We start from the raw sequence: 13,778 nt of genomic DNA, 5'->3' as shown, positions 1-13,778 counted from the left end.
TGAATGGTTATAAGATCAAATAGTCAAGTTAAAGAATAGGAGAAAATATAAGATAAATCTTTATTAAATTATTCCAACAGTGTGTGCCTTTGATAGTGTGAAGTGTTGTGATGAATACAGAGATATGTACAGGGGTTGGACAATGAAACTGAAACACCTGGTTTTAGACCACAATAATTTATTAGTATGGTGTAGGGCCTCCTTTTGCGGCCAATACAGCATCATTTCATCTTGGGAATGACACAGTGGTCAGAGGGATTTTAAGCCATTTTTCTTGCAGGATAGTGGCCAGGTCACTACATGATACTGGTACATTCCTCAATAGTTTGACTTTATTTCTGTTGGTTTTCTAACATACTCCTCATATAATCAGCTAGATTGGCTTCTCCATCTATCTCCCACTTATGTTTTAACTGTGGTAATCTGTATGGTCTTCTAAATAACATTTAATAGGGTGCCCTGAGGTGCTTGTAATGTTTAGTTGGAAAAAGTTTTATCCGTTTAGAAAATACACCTATAATGACTAAACAGAACTTTTTTCCCTTCAGTGTGATTTAACTCAATAAAATCCATATGAATTGTTTGAAAAGGGTATTTTAGTTTTGGAAATTGTCCCCTTCGTGGTCTTAACTTCCCTTGAGGATTGTGTCTTGCACATGTTAAACATGTTCTACAAAAAAAATGTTTTAATAAGAATTAAGAATTAAATCCACATGTTATATAATATTAATATATATCTGTCCTACTCTTCCTCCCTGTTGAGACATTGTGAAACACGATGGCTCAATATTGCTGCCCATTTATATAGGTTTGGTAGGACAGGTTTATTATCTGGTCAAATATAGTTTTCATCTTTTAATGCAGCTCCATGTTTTTTCCACATTTCTATCTCCTGTAGTGGGCTTTGTTGTTACATTTCTTTTAATACTGTATCTTTTGTCACCAATGTCACCAATATCCTGTTTGTATCTTCCCTCTCTCATCTTTTTTAGAGAAATCATTCACATAAACTATTTCGTGATCCTGCAAATCACTTCTAATTTTTTTCTTTTTTTTTTTTTCCTAATTCTGCAGTATTAATGCTGAAACTCTTAAGGTTAAAAGGTGAAATAACACTATTGTAGCACTGCAACTGTCATTTTACGCTGCAATTACAACTCTCACATAATATGGTTGCACACACGCAACACTATCTAGTTTTGAAAAGAAATAGGCTATTGTTTTCATTTTATCTCCATGTTGTTGAACCAGAACTGAGTCATAAAATGTCCCTTGCAATCTACCATCTGAACAAATGGTTTACTATAATCGTGTAATGCTAAGCAGTACTGGAAACTAGAACTGTTTTATGTTGTGACATTGCTTCTTCAGCTTCTACACTCCATTTCAGTTCAGACGTCATTTTCAGCTCTACCTCATACATTAGTTTGTTTAATGGAGCTACTATTTCTACATAATTTGACACCCAGTTTCTACAATAATTAGTTAGTCCAAGGAAGGACATAATTTACTTTTTTTTGTTACTGGTTTTGGATCTTTTAATATTGCAGTCTTTCTTTCTTCTACTATTGTGCGTCCCCCTGCGCTAAGATTGTAGCCTAGGTATTTAACCTTATTTTTGCACAACTGAAGTTTCTTTTACTGACTTTGTGGCCCTCTTCTGCTAAATGTTTTAATAATGCTATTGTGTCATTTTTACAAATCTCATCAGGAGAGGCTAAAAGCACATCATCAACATATAGTAAAACCTGACTACCTCCTGGAGGGTCAAACTTGGCCATACTTGCACTCATTACCTGAGAGTATTTAGTTGGACTTTCACAGTAGCCTTGAGGTAGTCTGGTATAAGTATATCTTTGTCCTTCAAAGGTGAATGCAAACCAGAACTGACTATTTTTATCTATAGGTACAGAGAAAAATGCATTGCTTATATCAACTACAGTAAATATTCTAGCATCTGGTCTTAGGGAATTTAATAATGTATAAGGATCAGGAACACACGGTGCTCTCTGAACAACTGCATTATTAACGCCTGTAGTCTGTACCATGCGCCATCCTGTTGATGGAGCTTGTTTTTGAACTGGAAAATGGGGGTGTTACATGGTGAATTCCTCGCCTTTTATTATCACCCCTGCAGTTATTAAATCCTTTATTACTGGTTTTATTCCTTCACGAGCATCATATTTCAAAGGGTATTGTTTTACACTGGGCCTGTATTTTGTTTTTGCTCTAAATTGGACAGGTAACGCTCCTTTTACTATACCCACGTCAGTAGGATCTTTTGACCATAACTTATCAGGGACTTCACTCAAAAACTGTTCCTCCTGTTCAGTAAGGAATATTTCTTCTCATTTTGCTTTGTATGCAAATGTATTCCTTCCTGCACTGTCTAGTTAATCCTGTGGACGCACTGATTCTGTATCATTATTGTTACAAACCAGTCTGTGGCATCTTTTCCCCTCTGACACTATTCTTCCCATATCATGCCACTTGAGTTCTTATCCTTGAATAAAGATATGTGTGGAGGTGACCACATTTTGCAGAGCTTCCTAGTGTTCTTCCGCTAATACGACTTCAGCAACGGACGTACTGTTCCCATCTGCATAAACATAAGTTACCATAACTTTTGTAGGGTTACTTAGTTAATGCTTCTTCATAAGTTTTATCTGGTCCAGAGTATTTTATACCACATGGTAATATGTAGATCATTTGGTGTCATCTGATCTTGTAGTCGAATAATGACATTTCTTCCTTCTGTTAATAAAGCTGTCCCTACGTCTAGGGGTGGCTTATTTGGAACATCCAGTGAATAATGGTAATAAGGTGGTCCCACTCCTTTCAGCACAAAACAATCTCCTTGGCTGAGTTCTGCTTTTCTCTTTACTACAATATGTCCTTCTGAGGTTGGAATTAATGCTAACCCCAGATGTAGTAATCCATCTCGTCCCAATAGATTCACCGGACACTCAGGGAACATTAGAATAGATAGCTGACATGACTGTCCGTTGGGATCTCTTTTTGCACATCTTCCAAATTATGGATTTGGTCAGCTGGTCTCTCAATGCAATTGATCAAATTTTCTTGACGAGAAGACAGGGGTTGGGAGAGCCCACTTGCCCGGACGGGACATTTTTCCTTTTCTCCGGATACACATGGACTCTGGCGAAGTGGAAGGATTGTGTGTCTGTTGATAATGTCAGTCGAGGATGTGGAAGTGGTATATAATTGGATGTTTGATATCAGGATTTCTGCTTTTGGAGTCAGCGGTTACCTGGCATATCGGGAAATTCGGAGAATGTCAGCAGCTGTTCTGGCCATGGTAGGCTGCCTGGCATGTGTGATGGGTGGGATCTCAGAGCGATCAACCACTCAGACTGAGATGTTACGTGAGCTGAATCGCAGACTGGAGTGATCCTTATACAGGATCGCAAGCGGGTTTCGGTTCCTGGACTCAGGGTGAAATGGTATAAAATCTCGGAGAAAGTTGTTCGCTTGGATCTGGCAGAAAGACCGGAATTTGTCTATTTGGATTTGCCTTTGAGAAGCACCAGTGAGACTCTCAAGGCTGACGGAAAATTAAGAGTCAGCCTAACCCAAATAATTATTTGTTTTTTTTAATCTGGCTCCCCTGCGCAGCCTTGATGGCTGGCTATCTTCAACTTCTCCTGGAAGTTATGTAAACATGACGCTCTGCTCCCTCCCTTCCCTGAGGACACTTGTGGACCTGCTCAGAACTTGGCCGGTTGATGTACATTCCAACGAACCATCAAGGACAATGGCCTCTGTGACTGCTTCATGGACTTACTTGCACACACTCACTTGCACACACACACATGCTCAAGATAAACATATGCACCCCTCACACCACCTTCACCGTTCCCAGCATGATGTTGTTTTGTAAATTTGTTGCTTCTTTGTGCTGGGGTTTTTTGCAATCTCAAACTGTATCCTGCTAAGGAATAAAGTGTGAATATGTTTTTTTTTCCCTCTACTTACCTAATGTGGCCTCTTTTCTCATCTAGCAAGGGCAGCGCCTGTGAGCGGGCAGCAAAGCCTCGGTGACCCGTCCCCCCATTGTCTTGTGTCATGATGTATGTTTGCATGGGTTGTACTGGAATTCTAATTTCCCCTCGGGGATCAATAAAGTATCTTTGAATTGAATTGAATTATCCAAACTGGTTCAGACTCACAAACTTGTGTCAATTTCCCACTAGCTGACCTTACTGTCACGTGCTGATCACTAAGTCTGGAATTTGGGATTGTTTCTCTACAGGTGGTCCTGCATGCTTCGGTATCACAAAAAAAAGTAATTGATTTTCCATTCAACAGTAAGGTAACTTCAGGTTTTATGCTATCTAGGGAGAGAAGGTCCTGGAAATTTAGGAGGACATCCTGCCCCTGTGTTTTTGGTTTTTTATTTTCATCAGTGCCTGAGGTACTAGGAACAATTTCACTTGTTTTCTGTCCTAGTCATGCTGAATCATTATTTCTTCATCCAGGACAATCTCTGGCCAGATGTCCCTTTCTCCCACAACACCAACACCCTGAGGTGTATTGTCTGTAATTTCCTCTGCTCACTCCTCTCTGACACCTGCAGTTTTGTCCTCTGCCTCTAAATTTCCCTCTTCCTCTGTTGCTTTGATAATAAATCTGCTCTTCTCCTTCTTGCTGAAAAAAGGTGTTGACTATTTTTTTTTGTTTTTTTATCATGATTTACATAGTCCTATAAAATGTCTATATTCTTCAAAAGCTTCTTCCTCTTTTTGTTTCACTCTAGCTATTTCTGCGTAGTCAGCTCTGCGTCTGTACCTGACTGTAAGCCTATCAATTAATTCCCTCACTCTGTTCTGCTGTTAAAAAAAGTAAAATATTTTCTAAGGTTTACACAAAAACCATGTCATGCCATGAACCTCCGTGACACGCTGTATCAACATCCTCCAGCATCTCAAAAAAATAATAAAAAAAATAAACACAAATAAAACATACATGAGGTACAGCCATGGTGGGGATGGATTTATTCACCAAAGGGACTCATTTTAGCCCATCCAATCCTGTCAAACCTCATATCTTTGGTACAAAACAAAAACTTTCCACCTGCTCTTTTTACTTCCTTTCTTCTGTCCTGCTGTCCATCAAAAATTACTTCTTAGCCCTCTGACCTTTTCTGCTTTCCACAAAAACGTCCATTCTTTTCTCCTGCATCACATCTCTCTCTTTTAGTTACTTTTAAGCAATAATCTACATCCTCATAACCTTCTTTGTCCATTTTTCTTAAATCACGTGTACTTTTATTGTACTTTTAATTATTGCATCCTATAGATTAACTATTTTTTTAGAGTTTAATTGACCATCATAATGATATGTGGTTATCCATTTATCTAAATATTTTAATTTTAATATTTTAATTTGATCCTGTGCTTCTATAAATATCCAATCTTTGCATTATTATTCATTTTGTAATTTATTTTACTCACCCCTTTTCCCATTTTTTATTTATTTAAATTTGGTCCAGCATATAAATACCTACGGTTTTCTAAATGCTGGATTATTCTGCTCAGTAGGGTGACAGAAAAACTTCCGTTTGTGGTATTTCTCACTTCAACTCTTTCGAGTGGAGAATTCTTGCCTTTTGCATCCACAAACGTGAGTCACTCACAATCCTACTGTTTTGGTATGAGGCAAAACCAAGTGGTTTAAATCCTCCATTCATTTCTCACATGCACACATTTTAAACGCGGAAATTTCTTAGTATTTTTTGTTGTTTGAAATACTTAAACGCGGACTACGCCGTCCTGGATACACGAAATTTCAGTATTACTTTCTTAATACTTAAGAGGACTCCGTTGTCCCCTATAAATATGGAATTTTTAGTATTACACCCTAATACTTTAAGCAGGACTCCGCCGTCCCCATTTTTAAAAACGGAATTTTCAGTATTACTTCTTAATACTTTTTCAGGACTCCGCCATCCTTTAAACGCGGAATTTTCAGTATCACCTCATATACTTTATGCAGAACCCCGGCGCACTGCTGTTACCTGTTAGGGCCTAGGATGTGCAGGTTTTTTTTTATTTCACGCAATGACCCCCAGTCATTCGTCACACTTTTTAAATCCCGATTCACTTACCACTTTGTCCTCTCCTCTCTCTCAGAGTTCCATCAGCCGTCAGATCCCAGCGGGCGGGCCAAAATCCAGTCCCGGAAAGGGTCTGTGTGTCTGTTGAAGACAGCCGTGCGCACGGACTTTTCCTGGAGTCTACCGACCCGCTGGAACCCTCAGGCGTAGTTGGAATCCGGCTCTCGAAGGACCAAATTAATGTCAGGTTTAAACAACCTACAATACTTATAATATCACAAAAAGAAGAGAGACAAAGAATTAGTTATTTTACTCGCTGCGAGGAGAACGGTCCAGATGTGTTCAGTTACAGATCCTGCACCGCTCTGAACCGCATCTGTCCATCCCTGTCTTTTTATTATCACTTGGGGGTCCCTAGTTACAAAGAACGTTGCTCTCTAAGGATGGGAAACAACAGCTGCATCGTAAACAGATCATAAACAGCTTTATCTTTTAACAACACATTTCCACAGTCTCCATCATCTTAGGATCAGTGCGTCTTCTGCAATCAGCCTTCATCTTTATGACCTCCTCAACTGGACTGCTTCCTCCTAGCAAGCTCAGCTCCATTTATGATCTTTGCCTGCAGACAAACTCATCACATCCTCACTCACACATACATCATGAATGGTTATAAGATCAAATAGTCAGTTTAAAGAATGGAGAAAAATATAAGATAATCTTATTAAATTATCCAACAGTGTGTGCCTTTGATAGTGTGAAGTGTTGTGATGAATACAGAGATATGTACAGGGGTTGGACAATGAAACTGAAACACCTGGTTTTAGACCACAATAATTTATTAGTATGGTGTAGGGCCTCCTTTTGCGGCCAATACAGCATCATTTCATCTTGGGAATGACACAGTGGTCAGAGGGATTTTAAGCCATTTTTCTTGCAGGATAGTGGCCAGGTCACTACGTGATACTGGTGGAGGAAAACGTTTCCTGACTTGCTCCTCCAAAACACCCCAAAGTGGCTCAATAATATTTAGAGTCTGTGACTGGTGCAGGCCATGGGAGATGTTCAACTTCACTTTCATGTTCATCAAACCAATCTTTCACCAGTCTTGCTGTGTATTGGTGCAATGTCATCCTGATACACGGCACCGCCTTCAGGATACAATGTTTGAACCATTGGATGCACACGGTCCTCAAGAATGGTTCGGTAGTCCTTGCCAGTGACGCGCCCATCTAGCACACGTATTGTGCCAAGGGAATGCCAGTATTGGCAGCCCAAACCATCACCGCCCATGCTTCACTCTGGGCATGCAACAGTCTGGGGGTACGCTTCTTTGGGGCTTCTCCACACGTAACTCTCCCGGATGTGGGGGAAAACAGTAAAAGTGGGACTCACAGAGAACATACATGTTTCACAATTGTCCAATGAGCCAAGATTGCGCTCCTTGCACCATTGAAACCAACGAGTTGGCATTGGCATGAGTGACCTAAGGTTTGGCTATAGCAGCCTGGCCGTGTATATTGACCCTGCGGAGCTCCTGACGGACAGCTCTGGTGGAAACAGGAGAGTTGAGGTGCACATTTAATTAAATGTGCACCTAATTAAACCTTGAAACAAGGTCTTCATCTCTGGAAAACATAACCCATCTCCTTCTAGGCCTTCCATGCTGTTTACACTTGTGAAGACATTTTTGAATAGATGAGTGGCACCTTGGAACTGGTTCAGTTTAGGTTTCATTAGTTCTAAAAAAGTCACTCATCAGTTTAGAAGTCTTAATAAAATTGATGAACACAAAAATGAAGAGCATATTATATCTTATAATCCTAGTTTGTCTTACCCAGTTTTATAAACACACCTGTACAGTTTCAGTCATCTATTGTTCTTCCCTTTTTAATTACACTTTGTATTTATTTCAAGTAACTAAAGTTTATTTCAATTAACTCAAGTTTTCTCCATTTCAGTCCAGTCCAGGAATGCTGTTAAGGTACATTTCATCTTGTGTTAAATTTGAAATCTAATTTGATCATTCTGAACCTGACTGGAAAAAGTCCAAACATCTGTTAAAATCCTTTTGTTTTACAATAAAGAACTGTCCTAATATTATTATGGTACTGTTGAGGATCAGACTTGCTCTTGTAGGCTTTAATTATTATCGTGCACATATACCCTAATTTTTACATTACATAAAACAGACATTTCACAAAAACAATTTCACATTTCACAAACAAAATTGACAAACATTGGCCACATTAAAGTTTAATTACTCTGTTAAAGAATTTCCAAAAATTGAAGACAGGCCTATTAGCTTTCTAATGTTTATCAGTATTTCAATACAGGTAGAACCTTTGCTATTTTTATATGACTTTGGAAAAATTCTGGAAACTTTATAGAGATAAAAGTTTGACAATGAACATCAGACCTTTATTAGTGCTTTTAAGGTCCCTCAGAGAGGCTCTTTAATGAAATCAGTCATTCCCATTCACACACTGACTTGATGGTTTTCAGGATTTTGTATTTTTATAATGCAAAGCAGTTTGAATTGCCCTGCCGCTGAAATGTGCTATACTTACTTTTGTAAATTTCATTTACAAAAATTCCAATATAACTTCCCTTTTATATTTTTAAAATGCACATTGTTTTCTCATAACCCTTTTTGTTTCCACTAGGTCTGTTTTGAATGCTTCAATTCTTTTTTATCCACCTATAGGATCAATAAGGTGGTGTTAGTCGGGTCCACCTTGGAGGTATTGTCTGTTGGGTCCGTTCAGTCTGGAGAATTGTCAGGTTATCATCAAACTGCATTATTATGTTAGTCAGTTGTTTCACATATTCAATCAGATCATTACACATTGCAGTAGGTGAAGTTATTAGTATCTCATGTAGACTGACATATACTGTTGCACTTGGAGAGGATCTCAGATTATCCGTGTATGCTGCTGCAATGCCTATCCTTTCTTCATCTTCATCATGAGCATTATCTATAGTGTTCCCTCTATCATCTAGTCATAGTTGACTGGGGTGCCCATTTGGACTTTGGACAGTGTCTAGCCCAATGACCATGCACATTGTGACCTTAAAACAAACAAGTATCTTAACAATGAGGGCATTTTTCAATATCATTATTCACTGGTCTAAAGCAAGAGCTTAAAGCATGGTAAATTTAAGGCTGTGGTTAATGTAACAGCCTTCTGGTGGATTCTTGTATTTGTAATGGCTCATTAAACTTCTTCATTGTTAATAGATCTACATTGTGTCATCTACAACCCCTGGCAAAACTTATGGAATTACCAGCCTTCTTGATTTCTTTTAGTTTTTCTTAAAACCAGAAAGTTGCCACTTAGAATAACTGTAGTTTTGTGTCATATCTGTGATCTGCTTTTTTTTTTAGACAAAATTAAACAACTGAAAGTACATCCTCGGAGACTGGTGATTCCATAATTTTTGCCAGGGGTTGTATTAGATTATAAGTTAATTGAAGGTCCTGCAGCCCAGGCCACTTTAAAGTCCATTACTGATTATTTTCAGCCACTCCGTTATTTGCAATGAGCCAGGTTAGTAACACATAGAGACTATGCTTCTTAAAGGATTCCTTTTTCTACCCTGACTATTTTACCTTGTTGAAATCTTGTTGAATCAGAACTTTGCATAATGTACTGTAGATTATACACATCTTGGCTATTAAATTGTGTCTCTGTGTCCATTTAATAGACTCAAATGATTCAGAAAGATGTCATGCCTAGAAGACCATTTAGTCTGAGGTTTATAGTTCTTAAGGGCAGTCTGTCATGTTTAGGTGTTGTTTTGGACTCAAATGCAGATAAATCGACAGCAGGAGTATAGTGAAAAAGGTAGATTTAATGAACAGCATGGACTGGCAAAACAGGGTGAGGACAACAGAAAATCTGACATGGAGTAACTGAACCGAAGAGTATTTGTACTGGGGACTATGTTTACTGGGTGCTACACAGATGGGTAAATGAGCAGATGGGAAACAGACACTGAGATAAAAGTAACACTAGTAACCTAAAACAAAGTGAAAACTTAAGATTCTACAAAGGAAGGAATGCAGGAAGAGAATGATTTTAGGTACTCTTTTATATCAGTCTGTGAATTAGAAAGTACTTCAGCCGAACCAATTTACACATGTGCTTATGACAGGGCTGTACTGAAATGAGGTCCATTAACTACTTTGTGCCAAGACAAAATAGAAAGGGAATCAATACATTTTTGTTACCAGTAACCTTCGAAGTTAATATTTTGTAATAATAACAATATTAATTTGCTAATATTTATTTGGTCATTGTCAGTTAATCTAAAAAGAACAAAAAAAATCATGAAGTTTGCAACACATTTCTGACTGATTATATCTTTGAGTATAGGAGCTTACAAAGCTCTCCAGGGTGAAGTGCATTAATTTAAGGCGCCATCGTTGCATTAAGATAACTCTAAATCACAGTAAGCTAGGATTTATTGCCACAACTGTTACTTTACATTGCATTCAGTGTGCAGTAAAATCCACAGGTAATAGCTTAAAGACCTGCAGAGGTGGTGAAAAAATTACTCTCCACTCCTGCAAGAAATGGAAGAGGTGAGGAGGAGGCACGGATGAAATATTGTCCTCCTCCTGCACCTTTTCTAGGCGGAGAAGCTGGTTGTAGCTATTACGTTCTTTATCATGCTGAGTCCCTTTGGACAATGCTGGATGAGCTGCATAGAGCTTCACTGCTCCTGTAACTCCTCATCAAGGTTTTGCTTTGGAGGAAATAATACAATCAGTTATAATTAATTGTTCTACAAGCTACAAGGATCCTTCTCAATTATACTCAGCTATGGAAGGAGTGGGAACTACTCTTAAAGCTATGGCAGAGCCATTTGTTTACAAGTGAATGTGAATTAAACCTAACATCTATAAAATCACAAAATCATGTCCTAGAATTGAAATAATTTGTCAGGGGAATTTTACTGGGCTAGAACTTATTTTTCTGTTGTTTTCTTCTGGCAAATTCTGTTGCTGTATGTAGGATTTCTCTTGTCAGGCTCAGGACTTAATTAATTTGTGTTTGTAATATTAAGTCCAGTAAAATTAATTTCCAATCTTTCTGTACATATTTATCATTTTGTATTCTAAAATAAATATTTGAATACAATTAAAAACCATGAATAAACAATGTTTTGCATTTATTTCACTAGCCACACCTAAGCCTTGTTACTTCCATACCTGTAGAATTAATAAATAACCTAAATATATCCTGATAACATGAAGCAGGCTAAAGGAGCTCAAAAATGCAAAAAATAAGATGCAAAACAAAGTTATTAATGTCAATCAGTCTGGAAAGTGTGCCGAAACCATTTCTAAGAATTTGTGACTCCAGTTAAACACAGTGAGAGCCATTGTCCACAAATCGAGAAAACATTGAAACATTGTGATCTTCCCAGGAGCGGAAACCTAGCAAAATTTCTCCAAAAGCCCATCAACAAACCATCAAGAAAGTCACAAAAGAACCCAAAAAAACATCTAAAGCAGTACTGGCCTTCCTTGCTCCAGTTACTGTCAATATTCATAAATCAACAATAACAAAGAGAGACTGAGATAAAATGGCATCCATGGAAGAGATCCAAGGCCAAAAAGACTGCTGGAGCATATTTTAAAAGGTGTGCGTTCTGCTATATCTGGTCAAAAACTAATAGCATATTAGAAAATAAACATCATACATATAGACGGACCTGGTGGTACTAGTGTGAAGACTGGAAGACTTGCCATAATTGAGCCACACATAAATTCTGCACTTTACATAAAAAGCCATCACTTCATAAACATACACTTAAGGTGCACTTGAGTTATGCAGCAAGAAAATTATCTGCAGAAAACAAGCAAGTTTACCTCTGAATGGCAAAAAAAAAAAAAGGAGAAGCGTATTTAAAGTCCGAACCTTAATCCCACTGGATGCTGCAACATAACCTTAAACAGGTCATTAGTGCTTAAAAGCTGTCCAGTGTGACTGAAGTATAATCAAATCTGTAAAGAAAAATAGACCAACATTCCTTCACAGCGATGTAAAAGCCAGTTAGTCCAAACCCCTTAGAGCTGTTGTTGCTGCCAACTGTAGGTTTAGAAGGTCATTCACATGCTGTATCCAGAGTGGTTTGGACAGCTATGTTCCCTTAATAAATGAAATCATTTGACAAAATGCATTTTGCATTTCCGCAGGTTATCTTTGACTGAAAAAAATTTTGATTATCTAAAACACTGAAATGAGGTAGAAAAGCAAAAACAGAAGAAAGGGGGCAAATACTTTCTCACTACACAATATGGATTCATTACATCTCGTGTTTACAGGACCAGAAAGTCTACTGAAGAGGATGAGGTGGTAACAAAAATATGAACAGGAAAACACGGAAGCCCAGTTTCTTTGCTGTAGACTTAATTTCTTAGAAAGAGGACAATAAAATGCATCAACTTTGATGGCAGTGAAACCCCTTCTGGCAACCATGAAAAATAATTTCTAATTCTGCAATTCTAGATGACTAGGGTGACACGGTAAGGATTTATTTGGCATTTTAAGGTTCTGTATCAGTGGGCACTAAAATGACTGTCTGTTTTATAGACACACAATGCTTTCACAAATCAAAGCATAAAACTTGGCAGAGTTATACTAACAATTTCAATATCCTTGACATAATTCAGTCAAGAACAAACAGATTGACTATTGAGTTTCTTTAAAAAAATAAAACTTGTCTTCCTCTGTAGTTTTTTATTTTTTCTATTCTATTTAAGTCCAAAGTCAAACATGCGCTTGAAGGATGCCCCTATATTGTTAGACAAACATAAAGTTATGTCCATTGGTTATAGTGATGAATCAATCAATTAGTTTATCAATCAGTCAAGGAATCGATCAATCAATACACATTTATGCCCAGATAATCAATTTCTTTCATCCTCAATGTTACAGCATCAGAATGTATAAATACTAGGGGTGTTACCAAAGAAAAACAACAAAAACAAGTTAAGTCTGTCTCACAAAGCACTATTAGTTAAAAAATTACTTCAGAAACTCCAAAATATTAACCACAAAGTTAATACTTTGGAGTGTCCATTACAAATCATGATTTCAGTCCCATTGCAAATTAGTGGACATGGCTGAAAATGTGTGTGAGTGCAAGGCAACCTACAAACCTGAATCAAGTACATAAATTCTGTTGGAAGGAATGGGCCAAAACGGCAACAAACTGCTGGGTAAAGTCTTTGTAAGGACAACCAAAACATTTGACTCAAATCATACCGTTTGGGAATTCTACCATATACTGAAGAAATGTATGGAAAGTTGAACTGAACTGAAGAAAGCTAAATAATGCACTGTATTTCACTCATCTTTTAGCATTTATCAAATATAAATGATTCTGGTAATCCTAACTGAGCTTACCAAGTGTTTTTGGAATGGGCTCATCTTCCTCACAGTATGTAAATGGTAAATAGCCTGCACTTGTATACATCACTTTTAAGTCCCAACAGACTCCAAAGCACTATACACTATAATCAGTTATCTACCCATTCATACATACCATTACACACTGACAGTGGTGAGCCACCATCAGCAGGCAAGGCAGGCAAAGTGTCTTGCCCAAGGACAAAACGACTGAGACAGCCAGAGCAGGATTTCAAACTGGCAGCCGACCAGTTACAGGACAAGCCCCTACCACTGCC

This window comes from Girardinichthys multiradiatus, chromosome 15 (genome assembly GCF_021462225.1).
Source record: "Girardinichthys multiradiatus isolate DD_20200921_A chromosome 15, DD_fGirMul_XY1, whole genome shotgun sequence".
In the NCBI taxonomy this organism is placed as follows: Eukaryota; Metazoa; Chordata; class Actinopteri; order Cyprinodontiformes; family Goodeidae; genus Girardinichthys; species Girardinichthys multiradiatus.
The sequence above is the reverse complement of the archived record's forward strand: the minus strand, read 5'-3'. Positions refer to the sequence as shown.